At 37.7% G+C, this 22,089-nt stretch overlaps 1 protein-coding gene across 6 annotated transcripts in view; it reads left to right on the top strand.

Moving 5' to 3' along the window:
* The window catches only part of KCNT2 (potassium sodium-activated channel subfamily T member 2), a 151,207-nt gene that overhangs the window by 5,145 nt on the left and 123,973 nt on the right, over positions 1-22,089 (top strand). The window contains exon 2 of one of the 6 annotated variants that reach the window (XM_055815038.1): positions 6,194-6,301. The exons of the other annotated variants lie outside the window; for them this stretch is intronic. The gene's annotated coding sequence lies outside the window, so the exon portion shown is untranslated. The remainder of the gene's footprint in view (positions 1-6,193; positions 6,302-22,089) is intronic. 6 annotated transcript variants of the gene reach the window in all.

Genomic DNA, 22,089 nt, shown 5'->3' with positions numbered 1-22,089 from the left:
TGCAGTTGCTCTGGAATGATTTGGCAGGGGGTGTGTCCAAGGAAACCTCCAAGCAGACAAGCTGCAGGTAATCACCCAATTTGGGAAGCTGGAACAGTTTTCTGCTACATACGTAGGCTGTTTGTGCCTTTTAATGACACTGCCTGGGACCGTATCTAGGCGAGTTTAACTCATTTAAAGATGTACCCAGAGAAGATCCAAGTAATTTTATAGTAACCTCTACACTGCAACATTACCGGCTGCTTCTCTCGTTTGTGCTGCTAGTTCCTCTCTTTCTGGTCTCCTGTATTTCTTGCACAGTCACACATTTAGATTTTGCATATATGGTGCACTAATGTTGCAGAAAGATCTATTTGTAAAGCACAGACCTGCTTATGCTTGGTGCCTGCCTTCCTGAAATACGCAGTATAGCCCGTATACATAGCCAATAAATGTGTTTTGTCCCAGAGTCTTAAAAAAAGGGGAGGAAACACTTGCTGTTAAAGATCTTTGATTATTGGAATAACTATTTTCCCACAACATTTTGAAGAAAGAGAAAGAGAAAGAAACATGGATGTTTTTACAATATGCAGAGTGATATGCTTTTTATTGATTTCATAAAAATATGTATAGTATTATTTTTTTATATACCTTTTACACTTTAAGCCCCTTTGGGTTTAGTAAGATTAAGCAGTATGTTGGGCTTGCTTTGGACCTTGCACACCAAGGTAAACTTTATCAATGCTGAATATTTCTAGCAATATTAATTGAGAGAACGTGAAGTACATTCCAGCATTGAATTGCTGAATTAATACAGTCTGCCATATGAACAAGTCATTTGACAGTCATAAGCATCTATTTCATACTACTATTTTGCCCTACTGCCTGTTGAAGTTTAGCATTGTTTACATAACTATTATGTTCTAGGAGAAATCACTACTACTGTGCTACTTCCCATACAACAATTGGAATGGAAAGAACAAAAAATGAACGTAGAAACCCAATAGATTTTTCCAACCCCCACCTTCAAAGCATCAGATTTCATAACTTTTTTATATGCTATTGCAGTAAGTGTTTATAATTTCACAGTCATGAACAAAAATTTACATTTTTCAATTCTGTAATTTTCTTTTTCTGTATATATGTAACAAGACACATTAACTGGTACTGGAAATACATTTCAAATCCTGCTTCTGTACTGAGATGAAAATTTGAGTCATTTTGCTACATTATATACTTTCATGATGAAACCAGAGAGCTAAATTTTACCTTTGTGCAAGAACTGTTGTTACATTGGATACTTAAAGGATTAAATTAAAATTAGCTTTCCCTTCTGATGTGCTTACTGCATAAAATGAACGTTAAAGGAAAGAGATTCATTCAGATAATACAGACACCTCCACACATCACTTGGACAATTGTATGCTGCTGGCTGCCATGTTGGCTGGTGACTTTCAAAAGAACAACTCCCTACCATAAATCTCAGAAGGCACTTTAACAGTCATTTGTCACAGTGTGAATCAGTGAGTGAAGCTCTCCCTTTGCCTTTCCTTTTGGAAATCACCTGAGATTATTAAACTATAAGGGGATAAAAAGCCCACACATTTCTGAATCAAGTGATTTAAAATATCAGAGTCTAGATTCAACTTGCGCAAGAATTCTGTTATAATTACCCCAAAAGAAAATTCTGTTATGATTTCTTCAAAATGATCTTCCTTTTTCTTTTGAGAAATACATCAGTTTGGCCTCCTGATTTTAGAAAGTGTGTTAACTTTTATGAGTTCTTCCATTTAACAGAGGCTACTACATAAAAGGACTGAAGCAAATATTGTCAATTTATCTTGATTTGTCCTTGTAAGTAAATTTTTGTAATACAATTATTTAGAAGCCTAAATTCTATTTTGAAAGCTGGATTTCACTGAAACTTCTCAAGATCTTAATGGTCTAATTCACTAAGAGAGCAAGTGTTTTCATATCGGCAGTGAGGCACTGCACAGTAGTAGGTGAGTTGCCCTAAAGCCTGAAAAAATCTCTGTGTGTACAGGCCAAGTCCTTTATCACTGTGAAACTCACCTAAATTAAAAAGGATTAAAGAAAAATATTAATATTTTTAGAATCACTGCATTGGGCACACCAAAAGTTTACACTTTTGTGGCAGGTTTTGGAGTCCTATGTAAGTAAACTGTTAATATATCTCCATACTCACCTTCCTTCAAAATTTATCTTAGGATTGGGTCCCTATTATAGATAAAAGAGGGAATCTATTTACTTGTGTGGAACGAAGAGGAAGTAATGCTTTGCAGAAAGCAGTTCTGTCCGCCTCATGCTAATTTCTGGTTTAGCATCGTTCTTGCAGCGACAATGGAAGACAAAATGCATTGTTTCTATATTCCACTTAAATTAGCACACACTGAAATTGGGGGAAGGACAACATGAAAAGAGGAGCGAAACACTTCAGTGCTGTTAAAACTGTAGCTGTTTGAGGAAGGCTTTGGTAGTATACCCCAGCCCAAGTTTTCTACTGCAGAAAAGGTTCTAAGTGTCTCAGCTTAAAAACTTCCACAGATCAGGCGGTCTTCCTCCTTTGGGACAAGATGATGTACAGTTTGTAAACGTTCTTTGGTACTTCAGTCATTACTTAGTTATATACTTACTACTCTAAAGCTGTAATTTTTCCATCTAGAACTTGATACATGCTACTTTACATTTGGCAGACACTATTATGCTCCATGGGGAACTGAAGCAGTTCTTTCCCAAATGGTTTCTCTCTTAATTTTATAATTGGTATTCTATCACAGCCAATGATTCTGATTATTTATTTTATAACAGTAAACGTCTGTGCTGCACTATGCATTACTCTCAGAATGAGTCTTCTATAACAAATGGTAGCATTGATTCATACCATCTCCCTTTTATCCTTTAACAAAGAAACAGATCACATGGAGCATCGGAAATGTCTGAAGCTTCAAAACGCTTTGATTGTAAAATAAATCTGCCAGCCGTTTCAGCGCTACACATTGAGTTTCTAGACTTAGCAATTAAAGGTGATCTTTCATACTGAATACCAGTACGTACAGTATGCCCAAGTACACGTACTAATTCACTACATGCTTTAGAAGTGGAATTTTCATGTTTTTTCCAAGTAAATGAGCAAGTTAAGTCCTTCCTGGAGGCCTGCACACCATGGTCCCATAATCTCCATGTCACTGGAGAGAACACCATTCATAAACTGCAAATGTTCTGCAGCATGGAAGATTTGATACAGAGTGCCTTAAAGCAGCTGTTGAAGATTTCAGCCTCCCCCGTGCAATCATCTGCTAATTATGTTAGCAGTCAACTTCCTGGTGGGAAGTAGCAGTAAAACAGAAACAGTCATTAAGAGACAAAACCCGGTGTTTATACTCATAGATAAAACCAGTGATACTATTATTTACTCAGAACTGTCTCTTGAGGGACAAATCCTGCCTCCACTTACAGAGATACCTGTTAGTAAGTGCTGTAGTTTTGTGGTGGAAAGCAATTTGCTATGTCTGACATCGTTGTCCTTGACTTGCAGAGTACCAAGCAGTGGTAGATGGGGAAGGCAGACATCAGGTTAAAATCAATGCAAATCATCTCCTGAGTTACCAGAAGGAAGAAAACTCTGCCTACTCCCTCTGCCTGGATCTTACAAGTCTCCTGCTAGCTTCAGCCATTAATCACTGCCTATCTGACTGCTAGCACTGGGACCATATGCCTGGCAGGGGCAATTACACGATTTGAACAGCAGTCCTCACTATGGATGAGCTCTGCCAGGAAAGTCTGGCCCTGCCTCCAAGATTCTGCACCGAGTCAAACCACTTTGGCTTTTTGCAAAGAAAAGAGTTTGCCCTTTAGCTTTTTATGATGTTAAAGTTAATAGCATTTACCGTACTTCAAGTAGCTTTAAGTTACTGAGCTCCTTCAAAGTATAGTGATTGTTAAAATATTTAATAAGGAGTAAACACTGTAAAATAGCCTCACTCTTTTATTGTTCTAAATAGCTGAAAATGTTCTAGAGGTTTTATGTCTTTCTCACTTTGTTTCTCTTCCCCTTGTGATTAGAGAAAACTGCAGCACAGATAAAAGCAGTGTTACCAAACCAAATCTAAAACAAATACAGATGGGAAAAACAACAAGCTGAGTTGCAAATGGAAAACAGTCAATATTATTTGTTCCTTATGACACAGCACCTGTTAATACACAACATTCCCTCACTTTGAAAGGGGATTTAGTTTCCCATCTTCACGCCAAGTTCAAAAGAAGCTAAGGTCACTTATCACTATTGCCCTGTAATTCTCACTATCGAAACCAGACAGCTATAACAGAGATGGCAAAGCTCTATATTTAGCTGAGTGTACCCTTTTGAAAAGTGAGCAAGCTGTGTTGTCATTGTGTCCAACAATTTAGCATTTGTTGATGATGACTTGTTCAAAGGGGTTTAATCAGTTAAGTAACTTTTAAAAATGCATTTTTGTAGATATTGTCCAGTTTTTAATTACTGTTTTGTTCTCTCAGTAGTCATAAAAAAAATACAAACACAGAAAGTAGAACAAAGTATTCTGTAATTACAGAATCACAGAATGGTCAGAGTTGGAAGGGGCCTCTGGAGACCATCTAGTCCACCCCCCTGCTAAAGCATGTTCACCAAACTTACGCAGAGTTGCGTCTAGGTGGGTTTTGAATGTCTCCAGAGAAGGAGGCTGCACAGCCTCTCTGGGCAGCCTGTTCGAGTGCTCTTTCACCCTCAGGGTGAAGAAAATTTTGCTCACATTCAGAAGGAACTCCCTGTGTTTCAGTTTGTGCCCCTTGTTCCGTCGCTGGCCACCACTGAAAAGAGCCTGGCCCCATCCTCTTGGCACTTGCCCTTAAGGTATTTGTTGACACTGTAAGTTTCCTTCTTGGTCTCCTCCAGGCTGAACAGCTCCAGCTCTGTCAGCCTTTCCTCAGGAGGGAGATGCTCCAGTCGCCTCATTGTCTTCACAGCCCCTGCTGGACCCTCTGCAGTAGTTCCCTGTCTCTCGTGAACAGGGGAGTCCAGCACTGCACACAGCACTCAGATGGGATTCTGGAGTGGTCACCTCCCCCAGCCTGCTGGCCACACTCCTCCTGATGCACCCCAGGATCCCACTGGCCCCTTGGCTACATGGGCACACTGCTGGCCCATGGGCAGCATGCTGTCCACTGGACTCCCAGGTCCTTCTCTGCAGAACTGCCTTCCAGCAGGTCAATCCCTAGCTCATACTGGTACATGGGGTTGTTCCTCCCCAGGTGCAGGACCTTGTATTTGCCTTTGCTGATTAGTCAACCAGGTTTTATAAAGACTGTCAAAATCCCAGTAGATTTTTCATCCACCGAAGAGTATCATAAAAGTGAAGCTTATCTCACAAGAGTCGTTCCAGGTATCATGTATCTCATTGACCTTGAGGAATTAATTTACAAACTATTCAAACAGTGACCCACATGATCATTTATTTTTGTACTGAGACTGACCACAGACTGCATGAAAATTACTATTTAGCTAAAATGATACAAACAACGTTCAAAATGCACTGAATTAATTTTAAAGGCTTGATTAGTTTTTACTTCCCATTTTCCCTCTTATTTGGGAGTTCACAGATCACAGTTTGAGTCCAGGAAAAAACAACAAAGTAAGTTAAATTTGCGCTAACATTCTGAATCCATTTAATACAATTAAGTGTGGCAGTTAGTGTTCGTGCCGAGCTTATCTGGTCCTTCCGAATGTTGGGATTTTAGTGTGAAGTTGCAGAGCATTGCGTGTGGTGGGAAGAACAAGGCTGGCTACTAGAGATGTTTCACAGTACTATTGAGGAAGTATCTTTGAGGGTGCAGGAGAGGCCTCTCATAGGCAGGCTTCTGACCAACACTGTGGGCTAGTCTGAGACTGTTGTGGAAAACCTCAGGTTTTGCTCTGAAATTCAGACAAAAAAAGAGCTGTTAGAAGATCACCATTATCAAAATTATGAGGTGAACGTTTTCTTCCAAGCCAGAGGTGGCTGGGCACAAAGAGTTTTCTAGCAACCTGTTGCTACTTGACTTCAGGCTAAGGTGAACTAAGCATTTAGAAAATTCCTTTCCTTTCTAAGATGGCAGTGCCGCTTTACAGGAATAGAAATGGTCGTATGGAGGGAAGGAATAGCTGGAAGCACTACAGTGCCTTCTTGTATCATCCTAGATGTTTGACGATTGGTTATCAGACCTCCTAATGACAATACAGCCAGTCTGGTCCAGTTCATAAACACCGATCTCTCCTCATTGTATCCATTTATTCCACCTAAGTCTGGTAAGTGTTAATATCTTCAAAACGAGATGACAGGGCAATACCTCTCTTGACACACCTCACCAATACAGTTAGCTAAAGAAGTCTTAAATAATTAGTGATAATAACTCTCACCACAGCCAGCAAACTGACATTTCTGCATTCATTTGGGAAGTCAGATTTAAGGAAAAAATACAGTGTTTACATTGGGCAGGCCAGTTTTCTGAAGGTACCTGCTAAATGATTTTCTAAACACACACAAGGCACGTTATGAAAGTTTGAAGTTATTATTTTGAAAAATTGAATACCGAACATACCATTCTACCAGCTATACCACTGATGAGCAGCATTTTACTTCAGAGTACTAAGATGTTAAGTGCCATTTGACATGAATAAAAATGACAAATTAAACTTCTAAAATATTGTGAAAATGGGTCTTTTAAATTTTTCTTAATCTAATGAAAAGGCAATTAAAACCATGACTTATGATTAATCAGGAAGTTTTAATAGCTCATTCAAGTAATGAGACTGAGATTTATGTGAAGTCTGTAATTACATGTACCCTGTTAGCTGTGGAGAGAACAGACAGGTGACATTTTAGAGATAATAATGACTTTTAAAAATTTTGTTTCTTTCTGTTACATGTTCACAGTTCTTGAATCATTTCCATACCTTAATGAGACATTTACAATTTGTATTAAAATTTTGTAAATTATTAAAATGTAAAACAATAATCATATACTATGGTTGTACTGTGCAGCGACCTGCATTTGAAAGGAAGAAAGCAATTCCACACCACTGTAGGATCTGATACAGTATATACATCATGTTAAGCTGCAAGTATTACTTCAGAAATCCTATGTATTTTATACTCCATCTGGATGACAACATTGGAGCCAAAACACCTTTGAATACTAGAGAATGAAGATAGGTATGCATCAATGCCCAATTCTTATAGGGAGCATCATCAGCCGGAAATGTCATCAGCAGTCTTTTCCTTTTGATTTAGTAGAGTCTGTGAAGTCTCTGACAACCTTTCCTGTGTGGGAAATGTCAGGTGAGACACCTACACCATCAGTATTAAGTTTTGTTTTATGCTTTTTCCTGAGTCTTTGCCTCAGTATGCCTCCTCTTTGTATTTATCTGTTTAAATACTCACCTTTGTCCTTGGTGTAACTGTTACATGATTGTGGAAGACTGAAAGCAGAGACAGCTCCCATAATTTCAGGCAAATTGTGATAAACTCAGATTCAGCTCTATATTTACCTTTCAGAGTGGCTGGCATTCTAATGGCAGCTTTTGGGTTACTGTATGTTTCCAGATTGCAAGTCTGGACTGTTTAAATATGTAACTTTAAAAAAACGAAAAAAAGACACTTCTTTTTTGTAAAGTTACCCTAGTCCTGGTCATGTGTAAAAAGCATGTGCAGTATCACTTCCCACCCTCCCCCCCCTCCTTTTAACGCTTCAGCTATATATGGAATCTCAGATAAGTTCTTCCCAGGCTTGTTAAAGTATCCGTGGGAAGTTCCTGACAAATGTAGTTTGACTTTTTACTATTTTTTCCCTTTCAGGTTCCTATAATTTCTTACCCTGTAATAAACAAATATTGTTAATCTAAGTAAAGCTGTAGGCAGATGGGGAATTGAGCAGAGTACAGAAAAGAAGTGAATGAAATATGTAAACTAACTTTATTGCTTTGGAAGTCATATTCTTGCATTCTACCTAATATTACTTCTATCAGTAACAGGAAGAATGTAGCTTGCAGAATAAATAAATGTTTGTGCAAGAAAAAAATAGTTTAAACGGTCTGATGTAATTGTTATTCCATGCTTTAGTGTGTTTTGTGATAATGATCATACAATCCAAAAGATAATGGTGTAACATTTTTAGTTACTAAAAATTCTGTAACTAGTAAATCTAGTTTAATTATCTTTACAGGTACTATTTTTAACTAGTGATATTTCTCCTGTGGAAATACTGCTGGCTATGATTAGAGTCAAGAAAGAGCTCTAAAAACTAGATTTCATTGTGTATTGTTGTGGGAGTTTTTTCATCATAAACATGGTTCATGTGAAGGTGAGGAACGATCAGAATTAGCTAGGTATTTATTTTAGATTAAAAGGACTGTGCATTTACCACACAGCTTGTTCAGTAAAGTTCCATAATGATTTTCAGTAACTCTGAAGAGGCTATTTGAATCATTCTCTCAAAACAAACTGAAGAAAGGCTAAATTATTATATTGACTAGTGGTTTGATGAGAATTAGCACAAAGCCTGATTTTAATTGGAAGTCTAATCTCTTCAAAGCTGAAAAATCTTTTTGAAGTACTTTTCTGCTTCTCTGATCAAGTAAAGATTCACACTCCAAAAAGTTCTTTATCAATTTTCACTTTAGGTCATAGAACAAAAAAGAAATGTTAGCATTTACTCCTTTTTGCAAAACCTAATGTAGATAACCTGTAAAAGGCATTGTTCCCTAGAAGTTATTCACAAATGGAAAAAAGGCCAAAACACCAACTGTATTCCTTATTTGCCATGCTCTCCTCTTCTCATAATCAATCCTTCACCTCCAACAGATTTAGGGTTGAGACTATGTCTTTTGGAAGCAAAACACCGATGTTTTTATCCATCAGATTGCCATGCTACCTTAAGTGGATTTGTACAAATTCTGGTCTGCAGCAAGACTTAACATCAGTATGGTACAATATTGTTTTGGGCAGATTTTCAGCCTCTGTGTATCTTTAAGTATTCATCAAAATACTGTAAAGAAACCAGTAGATCTAGATGAAGAAAGTTAGGCAAAAAGTGTTCTGACAGTTAATGGCGAAAAGGGGACACACACACAGATGACACACAACTGCTTTTTAAGTAACTTGCAAAGTTGGTTTTTTTTACATTAAATATCACTTTCTACTACAAGTAGTTATTTTTATTTCAGTGGGAATATTTGTGGGTCTTAGTCTGAGCAGAAAAGGTTATTTCCCATTTAAGAGAAAGCATACTAGGCAATACAGCATCAAGCTTTATGAAAACTCTTGTATTTTCACCTTGACCCAATGTAGCTTAAGGCACCAGATATAACTGCACAGATTTTTGAATATATGGAAAACTTAAAGCTAGCTTCAATTCCTCTTATCAGTACAATAAATATAGGCATAATAGGTAAAAAATAAATACAACTAATCTCAACAAGTGTCCTGTGAATTCATATGCTGATTTTTTCATTATCAAATGTGACTTAATAGTTTATTATTTTAAGTCTTAATTTGATAAATGGCATGTATACATTTTCACCCCGTACCAAATTAGCATGTGTGTACGACTAATAATTACTGGCCTCATTCTGTGCTACTGTATATTGAGGTTCATGGAGCATTATGCCAATGAACTCCTTCTCTTTTATATTACTTAATATATTTTAAATGGTGGTGCTACCAGTGCATACTGATAGGTCCTAAACAGACTGTTTCAGGTGACATCCTAGTGACCAATGTTTGACAATTTTAAAATATTCTAGAAGATCGAGACATTCACAGATAAGTCATGTGTATCTGTCAAAATATTGAAAATAATATGTTAATTTGTTGTTACTCAGTATTTTGAGAATTAAGATGCTTTGGGTGCTTTTGAAGATATAACTGCGCTACAAGTCCAGTGCTACACAGCAAGCAGATACAAAAATCATCACTGATAGATCACTTGCATGTCAGCTGTGTATTATTTTACCAAAGCAATATACACAGCAGAAAAAGAAGAGGTAATTAATTATTAGCATTTTTATTCTGCAGCTGTATTATCTGAACACTTAGTATACGTACCTAGGAATACACAGCGTTCTGACAACTTAGTCCAATTATTTTCCTCCCCTTTTGCTAAAGTAGCTGATTTTATACCTGAAGTTTATGTCTGTCCCATTTGACCACAAAGCATTTTTATTTCCTCTGCAACCAGATGTACAGAAGTCAACTGGTTAATAAATGATGATGAACACATTTTTACCTAAATGATCAATATATTCACAGCATAGGAAGAGAGTTGGAAGTATATGTAGTTCCTTTGTGTTGCAACTGAATATATGTATACAAGTTTCAAAATATTTATTCATTGCTCTCGGTTATTTTAGTGTTCTTACTGTCAGGGTTCAAGGCAAGTAAAGATTTCTTTGATCTTGCTTAGTCTGCTTCTGCTTTATGAGTGCAACAGGCCTCTTCTTCGCTATGTCTGTAAGAAGTTATGTGGCTTATTCTATTAGGATTCTGTCTGCTCCTTCTAAAGGATCATTGCATGGTCCTTTATGAAAAAGGATTTTGTACTATTTTATTTTTCAAGTTACCTTCCTGTTCAATAGGTTCTTTTCCTATTTGACTTTCAAGCTAAATTATTATATTAAAAATGTACAAAAAAAAAAAAGTATGCTTCTGTAGTGGTAATAGATTTTTACCACACATTTGTTCCAAAAGATGTCTTCTATGAGGATAGGCACTGACTTTGTGTTATATCAACACCATTTATTTACTTTTTGATCTGTTTACTTCTTTTCCTTATTACAAGCGTATGATTTTTTACCTTCAGTATCAATCTCCAGAGAACCTTTTCAAATGCCTTATAAAAATTTTAAGTACATGATGTTCACTTTAGACTTCCCCCTTATCTATCTCTTCCAATTATCTCATAATGGAGCAGAGTGCTACAGCTCATACTCTATTTATATTTGTCATTTGACTCATTCTTTGTTTGTTCCCAGGCTAAATCCAACTTGTAGGTCTTGACATGGGTGCCCTTTATTCTTTCTCATCTCTTGTTGACATTCTAGCCATTACTTTATTTTTATCATTCCTAATCTACATTATAAGAATATTTATGTTTGCCTTTTGCCATTACTTCATTTAGCTGCTATTTTTAACTCTTTAATCTTACTTGTAATACTCCGGTTACAAGACATGTCAATTCAGTATCTGGCATTGTAGCCTAGTCCCTGTGCCTAGAAACTCCTAACATTGCTAAAATGTTAGGAGTATGACAACCAGAATATATACAACTAAGTAGAATTATTATGTTCATTGAATAACATTAACCGTATATCTGAGACTACTATACCCATGCATGTTGTTCACATCCAGTTAGGAATTGCATGGATGTATTTGTGTTGAGAATGTGGTTTATACAACTTCATAGAAATTGACATCACTCCACAGTGAGGATTGCCTTCTGTGCTAAGGTGCTTCCGACTTCAGTGGCTATAGAATGGGATCCTTGAGACTCTCATTTTTTTTTAAGATAAAGCTTTCTTAGGAGTTCATAAAGAGAAAAATGGGAGGAACAAAGGAGCATGGGAAGGAAAGCATTGTGATACACAAAAATCTGGTTTTGAACTTCGTATACACTTGCCTTGTAAATAAATAAAAAAATATTATTAATTGTATTTTGATATAATCCAGAGACCTTGAGTCTAGGTCAGACCACAGTAGCAAAGCTCTGTAGGGAAACAGAGGAGCGTATGATTCCCATTTCAAAAAGAATGTGGCAGAAGTCAAGCGATGTGCAGCAAGTACATGGAGCACAGGACCAGGATATATAGATCAAACATGAATCAAACAATGAAGTATTCAGGGTACTGAACTACCCTTAATCCTGAAGGTGTATACAAATACTGATACATGAGAGGCACTTTTAGGAAGAACATTTGAAGACAGCAAACATGAAAATGAAGGAAAAATAGACAAGGTTACAGCAGTAAATGGAACATAGCCTTTCTCTAGACAGAACAGTGGCTTGATAATCTTTGTAGGTACGTGTTGAAGCAGTAGAGCAGGACCCTTTTTTCCAACTTTCCCCTCCATCACCACTCATGCCATTCCCATGTGTATTCCCATATTTTCTACATTTTGTTCTTACCATCAATATAGTTGTTATTGAAACAAATGATCAACATTTTCCTAATGATACCAAAGTGCTCCTCATGCTGTGTTTTGAAGCGCTAAAATGTGCTCTGCAAGTTTTGTATTAACATTTACAAAATGTTATTAGACAGCCTAATATAGACAGTATGATTAAAGTAAAGGTTGCAGAGAAACATCTGTATTATTTTAGAAGTAACTTGTGTTTGTGAAATGGGCTATGACTGGATGATTATTAGCTTGATCAAATAAAAAGTGATATGTTCTGCTTAAACTACCCCTGTAGGAGCTCTAACATCCGAATAGTGACAGATATATGGGGTTTTTTTATAATCAACTTGGAAATATTTTAGCACTTTAAGAACACTGTTAAGAAATTTGGCCTATAAAAATATTGTCACAGTTTAGGGAATTGATTTTGAAAATACATACTGACATTTGTCCAGATTTGAAGGAGACAATAAGGAACTAATTTATTTTAGAAATGCTGTTTATAAATCTATAAACTTGCCAGTTGCAAAAATTCTGAGTAAATATTTAACAAAACTATGACAGCTATTAATACTGTATTATGTATAGCATAGACGTTTTACACAATCAGTGGAAGGCCTTTCCTAAAAGGCTCACTAGCTAAGGACCAGTGATGAAAGTACATAGCCAGCAGAAGTCTCACTGGTGACGAGTGCACAACAGTTTATTATGCTAAAGCAAGGCTTAGTTTTGAACATTGTTATGTTTAAACCAATTTTTTAAAAAAGACTTGGCAGCAACATAAGCCCAGATACCTGTAATCACATTTAGGAATGCAATTCTATTAACCTCACACTGTTCAATCCTACACAAGAGTTTTCCGTTGTTGTCTCCCCACCCACCTGCTCTGGTTTAACTCCAGCCAGCAACTAAGTACCACATAGTCGCTCACTCACTCATTCCATGCCCTCACCCCCTGAGATGAGAAGGAGAATTAGAAAAAGGTAAAACCTGTGGGTTGAGGTAGGAACAGTTTAATAACCGAAATAAAGTAAAAATAACAACAGCAACAACTGTAATGAAGAAGAGAGAGGGAGGGAGGAATAAAATCCAAGGGAGAAAAAACCCTAACAAAATACTTCAAGTGATGAACAATACATCTGACCGATGCCCAGCCAGTCCCCAGGCAGCAATCAGCAGGCCCGGGCCAACTCCCCCCAGTTTCTACACTGAGCATGACGTTCTATGGTATGGAGTAGCCCTTTGGCTAGCTTGGGTCAGCTGGCTGGCTCTGCTCCCTCCCAGCTCCTTGTGCACCTACTGGCTGGCAGAGCATGGGAAACCCAATTAGTCCTTGATTTAGAGTAAGCACGACTTAGGAACAACTAAAACATCAGTGTGTGATCAACAGTATTTTCCTACTAAATGCAGAACACAGCACTGTACTAGCTACTAAGAAGAAAATAAACTCTATCCCAGCTGAAACCAGAGCACCAACCATTCCTTCCATTATTTCCATTTTCTGGGCAACTGAAGAATTGGTCCATGAACTTTGTAGCATCAAATTTATTCTGTCTTTTACACCAATACAAAGAGATAGTTAATAATAACTGTTAAGTCAGTCAAGCACTGCATCTGTACTAAGGCCTTGCCTTTTCCACTGTCCTAGAGTGTTTTCTCCTGCTATGCCTTTGTATTAGCTATGATAATCAAAATGATTAAGCTGAGTCTGATCAACAGACCGATCCAATTGAAAACTCTCTCCAAAGGAAAGAATAGAAACAGTCTTTAATTAGAGCTAGTTCCTAGTCAGGCTCACCTGGAAATCACCCCTTTGTAGGGGGCACCTGAGTGGAGGCCCCCATTGTGGACATGGCAGGTTCTTATACTGGTTGTAAAACAACATCCTAACTTGTCATTTTTATCTACTGCTGTCTGCCAACAGTCAGCACAAGCCTGTTTTACATGGTTGACAGATAAGTGATTTTGTGTTTACTTCTAATTCATACACAAATCTGTACCACTGGTTTATCTGGTAATAAGCATATCAAGTGTTAATTGGTCAGTACTGATAGATTTAGTGATAGTTGGCAAGAAAATCACATTGTTGAGAGCAGTAGAGCAGTGAACTGCACTTTGATAAATAAACAACTGTCTAGTTCCAAACATAAATCAGCTACTGCATCTGTAAGCTAAAAACTGCCTATATGACTTTCTTGAGAAAGCTGGTAGTAAGCTGATAAATACCAGATGATTCAGTGAAGACATGCATCTGAATATTCCTTAATGATTTTGCTGCTTCTGCAGAGATCCCAAATATACCCTAGTAAGACTCCACACTGAACAAATGTATGCATATTCCATATTGTGTATACACTTGACTATAAGTTTATCACTTGATACACCCGAACATTAAAGAGTTCAGCCAGTTCCAACTGAAACTGGTAAATCTGGAAGGGCAGTCTAAGCACAGCCTCATGTCCTGCACGCCTCTGCGTGTAGTAACAACAGCTCAGATCAACTAACAACAAGCTCAGATCAAAGTCCAAGGCTTGGGCCTCTCCTTTCAGGGCTGCTCTTCCACTGCAGGTTGCAAAAGTAAAAAACCTACATGCCCTTCCATTCCATAAGTCTGTGCCCAATGATTTTGTGTAAAGTAGCTACTGCCCATGTTAAAATTCTGGACAGCTGGTTTTATTTGCCACACTGCATGGTGCTTTGTTGAGGCTTTGCTGCCACTTCCTCTGGTCTGTGCTTAAGCTTCGTTGTGGTAGTTGCTGTCTGTGCCTCCTGTGTAACAATTCTCATGTTTTTCTGAGTTTCTTTTTGCTTTTGATTTTTTCTTTGTTTGTTTTTAAACACCCAACTGGAGAAGTAATAATTTTTGTGAATTTTTCAGGCCTTTGTGGCTTACTACTGCAATAGTGATTTGGACTATCAGACTTTTATTTAAACTCTATTGCACTACATGGCACCTGTCATATAAAGGTTTCTGGTCATTTATCTGAACATATAATGTCTTAACTTGCCCATCCCACCCAGAGATTTATGTTTGCATAGCTAAGGTAGATACGTGCAAGGATTTACCTTCCACATAGCATAAAACTCTGCCAGCCGCCTTTGTGCTGTATAAACTGCTCTGAGTAAGGCTGCTACACAGCACCCTGGAGAGCAGCTCTTGGCACTTGGTCCACACTCATCATATCCCTCTCTGCAGGGGATTAGGAGGTGAGAAAGCAAACTGTGGTGACAGCTGGGGGTGACAAGAGGAAGTTCTGAGGATTAGGGATGGAAGGAAAGAAGTAGCAAGGGTAGTAACAGAAAGTAAGATTCAGAACTTTTCCTCCTTCACATCTCCTATGCTGAAGAAACATTTGACAGTTTTGCTGAAAGAAACAGGCAAGAGGTCAAATAATCAAGGAAACAAGGACGTATGTATCACAGATAGACAGAGGTGTACGTAAGGCTACAGGTAATCTCACTGGACATTAAAACCAGCAACAACTTCATTCTGATGAAGTAAAGGTGTAAATACTTGAAGGTTGTAGTGTCTCAAGAATTTCACTGCTTACTTTCCCATGACTTGGCAGTAAAGTGCACCGGTTTCTAGAAATGTAGTTCATACTTGGACTGCCTTTGTAGAATAGGCAAAGTTAAATTGTAGACTAAGCGCCAGACTTTCATTGACTGGAAATGAATTTTACCTGCAAGGCTTTTTCTATAGCACACAGAATATTTTTTTGAGGGAATTTTGTGATTCAGGTTCTGAGACATCATGTTAGTATCACATCACAGGAAATACAGACGGCATTTTGCTGGCTTCACTTTGATGCTGGATTGTTAGATCCAGCAACTGCAGTATGTTTGGATGTTATTTTCTCGAGGTTAATATGTATATACACTTCAGGTTTATAATATGTTTAGAGAAAAATGTTAAATTTCAGGCTTTGTTTCTCCTCCAAACATCCATAATATGGACATTTTGTTTGTCTTGAAGGAAGCAGCTTTAGGAGATGTAAAAAAGGAAAAAAAACAGGTCAGTCTGAATGGGGTCAGAGAATGCAGATTTGGTGGCCAATTTAAAAAAAAAAGGATTGTAAGTGTAAAATGTGCTCATTTTTAGCTTAACACTGGGAAAGGAAGTCTTCCATGTTTGAAGGATAAATGCAATGTTTTCTGAAACTGCAGGTTATTACAATTCATCTGATGTTTCTTATAAACTTTTCTTAGTATTTTCAGTGAAGATGGCCTTAGTTTTGCTGGTTTTACTGCTGAACTCTGCAGGAAGCTGTTAAACAATAAGGAATCATGTTATCCCCATACAGTTACTTAGAAAGCAATCACAACAACTAAGTTAGGGCAGAGAATTATGAGAAGAATACAGCTTCCAAAAGGGAGGATACAGAATATAGATCACATCCCACCAGGTCAATGTGATACAAAAGGTGGCATAATACCTTGCATTGTAACTGGAGTTGTACAAGAAATAAATTTTAAGGCTACAAAGACTTAAAATTTCAGATACTCTGTTTTAATTGGGTCAGAAAACCCAAGCAACACCAAAATTCATATGAAAACAGAACTATTCTTTGGGCTGATGAATGCGTTTTCCTTGGAAAAATTCAATAGATTTTCTACCTTAAGAACAATTAAAAAATATAAAATATCATTACCTTCTTGAATAAAATATTTTCAGAGGGAAAACAGGAACTTGTGATTTTGATGTGACATATTGACATTTCTGTCTTGGAACTCAGAACATTCCATTTCTGAAACTTCTCTCCTTAAGAAATGCTAATCAGTAAGACTCCATACAAAGATCATGTAAATCATCTGTTTACATTGAACGCTGTAGTTTAACTGTTGTTTAATTTTTCATAAACTCTGACTTCTTTTGGATAGGTGCAGCTAATACTTCCCTGTAATTTACTATGTCTTTGGTAAAAATGGAGGTTGACTTACTGAATCCCAAAATTTCATTTGGGAACACAAACAAATAAACACCTTCAAAATTTGTTACTCTGAGTTGATATAATTATGCTGTGCATTTTTCCAGGAATCACTGAATGAATTGTTGGTTGTAATTGAAGATTACCAAGTATGACTAGCATAATACAGTAAAACCACAAAAGCAGAAAAGCCAGCAGACAGACATAATACTAAAGCAAGATGATAACTATGAAAAGCTGTGAAATTATATAAAAAGAGGGGAATAAATATATATGATCTTCTGAATCTCATACTGACCTGCCAGTTTTATATAAAATACATTGTATAATTGAACTAGCAAGAAATTTGCTTTAATTTTGGGAGAAAAATACTAATTAGATACTTAAAGTAATAGGGAAATATCTAGTTTGAATATTTTTAATATTTGATTATTTGACTCGACTCTTAAGTGAATAGTATCTTCCATTGATATAAGTGGGAATTGCATCAGACCTACTAGGAAGCTGGCTCTGTGTTCCAGGTAACATATTAATGAGTCATATTTAAAATTATATTTTACAGTTGGTCATGTGATACTTAAAAAATGACAGATGGGATTCACCCACAAAAGTTTTTTTTTTCTTTTTTTGATTTTTTTCTATCCATCTGCTCTTTTTCTCTTGTCCCTTCTGCTGCATTTTCAGAAAACTAAATCTGAATTTATTTTTTTAAAGTGAAAATAAAACTGAGATAAATGATCTAATCTGTGAGGATACCATGTACAAACAGCTCTCAGTTTTGTTCTACTTGCTGTTTTTGAAAAGTTCCAATCTTGAAAAATAAGAAAAAGGTAACTTACAGAAGAGCAATAACAGAGTAGTCAGATACATTTGTCTTACAGATGAGAAGTAGAGTTTAAGTAGTGGTCAGGATTTCTCTGGTAATCAGAGGCTAACTTGAGTCACTTGCAAGGGACCAAATTGTAGAAGAGTGTTTACTCAGCACTTCCTTAGTTAAGACATGTTGGGTTTATTCTTTCTCTCATTAAATGAGACCTCTGCACACACAGTGGTTTTTGCTCTTTTAAGCCCTGAACTACTACACACATAAAAATGAAAAGTATTAAGTAGCTCCTATGCCTAAACAAAGATGGCATGTCATTCACAGGTATTTGGTTTTTTGTATCATAGAATCATTTAGGTTGGAATAGACCTTTAAGATTATCAAGTGCAACTGCTAACCCGGTACTGCCAAGTCCATCACTGAACCATGTCCCTAAGCACCACATCTACATATTTTTTAAACACCTCCAGGGATGGTGATTCTACCACCTCCCTGGGCAGTCTTTCAGTCAAGACATTTTTCCCCATATCCAATCTAAGCCTCCCCTGGCACAACTTGAAGCAGTTTTCTCTTGTCCTGTTGCTTGTTACCTGGGAGAAGAGACCTACTCCCACCTGCCTACAGCGTCCTTCCAGGTAGTTGTAGAGAGCAATAATGGCCTCCCAGGGCCTCCTTCTCTCCCTCAGTGCCCCAGTGGGGTGTTGTGCCCCACAGGCAGGACCCGGCACTGAGCCCTGTTCAGCCTCATGCAGTTAGCCTCAGCCCGTCGGTCCAGCCTGCCCAGACCCCTGTGCAGAGCCTCCTGCCCTCTGGCAGGTCAGCACTCCTGCCAGCTCGGTGTTGTCTGCAGACTTACTGGGGATGCACTTGATCCCCTTGTCCAGATCATGGATAAAGGTATTAAACAGAACTGGCCCCAGCATGGAGCCCTGGGGAACATCATGTGTGCCCAGCACCAGCGGGATGTGACTCCATCCAGCACCACTCTTTGGGGCAGCCAGCTTTTAACCCAGCGCAGAGCACACCCGGCCCAGCCATGAGCAGCCTGTTTCCCCAGGAGAATGCTGTGGGAGATGGTGTCAAAGCCTTTATTAAGGTCCAGGTAGGTAACCAGCCACAGCCTTTCCTGCATCCATTGGGCAGGTCATCTTGTTGTAGGAGATCAGGTTCATCAAGCAGGACCTGCTTTTCATAAGCTGAGCCTGATCCCCCGGCTGTACAAAAATGTACCAGAACAGTTTAAGGTTCCTATTTATCCAAACACCTGTTTCTATCTTTATCTGGATAATCTCCATGACAATGTCCCTCATAGTGTTTAGCTGCTTGCTTTGTAAGAGAAAAGTGTTAAATGAGGAGCACGCAAACTGAATCCAAACTTACTAAAATAAAATCTACAGAGAAACAGCATTGCATGTTAAGTGTTGGAGTAGGAGTGATATAACTCCATCACTGCCATAGATCCATTTTGAACATACATTGGGTATTCTCGTACATGGTCACCATTTAGTCTTGATGGTGTTTATGCAATGCTGCAGAGGTTGTTTATTAAAGCCTTGGTATCTGTGGGCTATCCTAATGTGCAATACCAGAAGTAGGCTGAAAATTGATGAAATAACTCAAGAGAAGAGAAAAGCCAAACATCTCAAAGGACTGAGATTTTTCAGTGAAATGATAACTTTAAGAGTAGTGAAGTCCAGAGGTATCTGTGGCACAGGCCAAGATTTTGAACACTAGGAATTCAGAAGGAAAGGAATGACCTTTAGGTTTACTAATAAGCTGAAAGATAAAGTTACAGGAAGAGATGGATGATGAAAAAAGAGAATTTGCCAGAGGTAACACTAAGTTAATGACACTTGGTGACAAAGAACCAGGAAATTGTTAACGGTGACATGGAAGGAGGCCTAGAGAGAAGGCTATACATTCTGTTTTGACTGTGGTTAGAGGTGGTGGTGCTATGGGAAAGAATGAATTCTTCCTGCAAAAGGAAGATTTTTGGCCAGAAGGAAAGGAAGTTTCCAAAGGAGAACAGAAAAGGACAAGGAAGGAAGGAAGAGAGTCCTGAATTATAATTCCAGATGGTGAGACTGTAAAGAAGAAAGGTGTGTTGAAAGCAAAGGTCTATGCAGGGAATTAGAGCAAAGAAAAGAAACTACAGGAAGGACAGTGTGCCATTTCTGCAATGTTTTCAAGTGGAATGGTGAAGTTCTGTGGTACATAGGGGAAGACAAGACAGGGTGAATTCTGCAAGGAGGAACTAGACAAAAAAACCCACAACAAACCCAACCAAAAAACGGAAACCAAAACCTGTTGAAGAAGGGATTGGAAATATTCTTAAAATTTGAATGGAAGAATAGGAAGAAAGAGGAGTTTGAATGAGAAGATGGTGGATTAAATTGTTGATTTAAAGAGTTGATCGTGGATTAGCAGGCGAGAGATCTCAGATGACCAAGGAAAGAGGTTGGGGGCAGGAAGGTAAATAGATGGAGGGCTACAAAGAACTCCTAAAACTACTCCTGACCCTGCAGACGGTCTTTGGTGTAGACAGAAGTGTCTACTTGAGGAAATAACTAAGGGTTTTTTAGAAAGAGAACAAGAGTCTTGCTAAGGTAATAAGTAATTGGCAATGTTTTTACAGAAGTTTGGTAAGCATTAATAAATAGCTTCAATCAGAAGGTTTGCGATGATTAGCATTAAAATACTGTAGTAGAAAATACTGTTTAAATTTTAAATCAACAACTTGAGGCATGTTGTTACTCTTAAGAACAGTAATTTCCAATTCATTCATACTGTATACATGGGGTACCCAGGCAAGGTGCTTGACCTTGCATATGCCTTGCCTATCACAGAGAGGATAGATTCAATGCATAGAATGCTGTAGTTGTAGGAGCAGGATCTGTTACCCAGCTTTTGTTTTAGAGTATCAACAGGTGATAGGGACACGTAGTTGTGATACAGAGGAATAGAGCATGTTAGGCACATGAATTGTTCTCCTCCAAGTGCAGTTTCATTACTCATGAATCACCAGCCGTCCTGTTGCCTTTCATAGCAAAGCAACCTTTTCCTTGAAACAAAAATTAAATGTTGAATGGCAAAGAAGAAAGTTGGTACAGGAAAATAATTTCAGGAAAGCAGTAAAGAAGATGACCCGGTCAACAGAGAATAAAATTTGAGCAGAAAAAAAAAAGATATGGTAGCTTGTATCAGTTACAGTGTCTTTTTTTCCTAATACTCTAATATAGAATTAAATCCAGGCTGACAGCAACAGAATAGTGTTATCACGGTATGCCTGATATTCAACAAGTTTGTTTCAAGTGTCTTTTTGACAAGTAGTTGCCAACATTATTAAAAAAACCAAACCAACAAACATTCATGCTGTTCAGGTATGGTTAATTGGCAGAACTACATACAACTGAACAGTATCTGGACAAAAACTCATGAAGCATACCCCATTACAGATTTACAGAGTTGCAAATTACAGATATTCAGATTTACACACTTGAAAAGCATGGCATAGTGGATTTTTATTGCAGTAACTCTGTGCTGTAGATACTCTACACATGAAGTATTTTTGCCCAGAGATTAAAGAGAGCTGTTTTCATTTGCAGTTAATTCACTTTAAAATATGTTTGCTTTCCCCTCATTGTAAGCTTGGTGGGTGGGGTGGGGTGTTTATGAAAAAATAAAAGAGGAGAAAAAAATGAAGGAGGAAAAGAAAAACAGAACCCCCCTCCCTGAAAGTTTCATCGAACTTGTCAAATATCTTCCTTGTGTGATTTTCTTGCAAATTTAGCTTAAAACGGCGCTATTTCTTTATGCAGTATTCACATTTGATTTGTTAACATTCCAGTATTAGGCAATAGATTTGAACAGGAAAGTGTATTTGCAGTAAAGTTCAGAGTGTGATATTTGCAGGGCCACTAAAATGGAGAGGGAGATTGCTCTGAAGTTTCTTTCCCCCATAGTAAAACATTGTAGTATTTTCTGTTATGGTTTAATCTCAGCCAGCAACTAAGTACCACGCAGCCACTCATCCACTTCCCTCCCCCCTGCCCAGTGGAATGGAGAGGAGAATCAGAAAAAGGTAAAACCTGTGGGTTGAGATAGGAACAGTTTAATAATTGAAATAATAATAAAAAAATGATAATAACAACAATTGTAATGAAGAGGAGGG

Source organism: Falco peregrinus, chromosome 10 (genome assembly GCF_023634155.1).
Source record: "Falco peregrinus isolate bFalPer1 chromosome 10, bFalPer1.pri, whole genome shotgun sequence".
NCBI lineage: Eukaryota > Metazoa > Chordata > Aves > Falconiformes > Falconidae > Falco > Falco peregrinus.
Note: the sequence above shows the minus strand (reverse complement) of the source record. Positions and strands in the feature narration are given on the sequence as shown.